This window comes from Octopus bimaculoides, chromosome 6, assembly GCF_001194135.2.
Source record: "Octopus bimaculoides isolate UCB-OBI-ISO-001 chromosome 6, ASM119413v2, whole genome shotgun sequence".
Lineage (NCBI taxonomy): Eukaryota > Metazoa > Mollusca > Cephalopoda > Octopoda > Octopodidae > Octopus > Octopus bimaculoides.
The window spans coordinates 67,850,560-67,851,761 of record NC_068986.1 but is presented as its reverse complement, the minus strand read 5'-3'; positions in this window follow the sequence as shown (position 1 = coordinate 67,851,761).

Here is a 1,202-nt window from a genome sequence, read left to right as displayed (position 1 = left end):
TATATATGTTAAATCTCTGAACGAGGTATTAACAGTAACTGCACGATAAAGTAAAGTATATTTGCCACTTAAATGTGGCTGACCCCGAGGGGTGGATGTTACTGTTGCTTTTAGCCCCAGGAGGGCATCTCCTCCAGCTGGCTATCGACACACATCTGTGCCCTGTCTGTATTTGCCAAGGGAAGTTATCTTTCCCATAGATATACACGCTCACATATACACCTATATATAACATTAAATATATAATGTGGGCGAGGTGAAGGAAGGCAAGAGTAACGTTCCTATTTATTTTATCTCTTGCATTCTAGCAGTGGGATAGATATTTACTAAGAAATTACATTGTCAAATCGGCTATGATTATATGTCATACCATAAATAATATGCATTATTATTCGATTAACTCGGATGGAGATGAACTGTAAATACCACTATACGATCACTACAACACCAATGATATTGTTAAGACTTAGAAGAACTTGCATCCACACCTATAAATTTTCATACATACATTCTTGTATAAGCATATGTATGTTTGAGTGTATTGGTAATGACTAGGCCATATCTTCCTCCTTGTATCAACGGGGAGAGTTAATTATAGTCGTGATTCTTTTTTCAGTTTATATATTCTGATTTTCCTTTTTATTTCTCGTACCCTCTGTGTCCCTATGTCTCTTCGTACGCGCGCACGCACACACCAAACACATACACATGATATAGTTGTCTTGTTTATGCATCCCATTTTTTGCCTAAGCGTATATATACAAAGTATATATACGTTTATGTTTATACATAAATAAACATCTACACATGTATATTAACACACATACTTACATATGTATACACACACATACAGGCACACACAGAGACAAACACACAGACACACACACAAACACACACACACACACACACACAAACACACACACACACACACACAAACTGACACACATATATATGCACACGTTTTTGAGATGATACTTGTGGAACATTTTGTATCTTTTCATATTTGTATTATTCTTTAGTTTACAACAAACAGTTCTTTGATGATTGTTATAACTGCGACATATTGGTCAAGAAAGTTTATTAAAAGCAGTCATATTTCATCGTCATTTTACAAATTGCCATTGTATAACTGAATGTTTTTCTGAGGAACTTATTACAAACTCGTCTATCTAACATAAGTACATACTCATGTATGAACATAT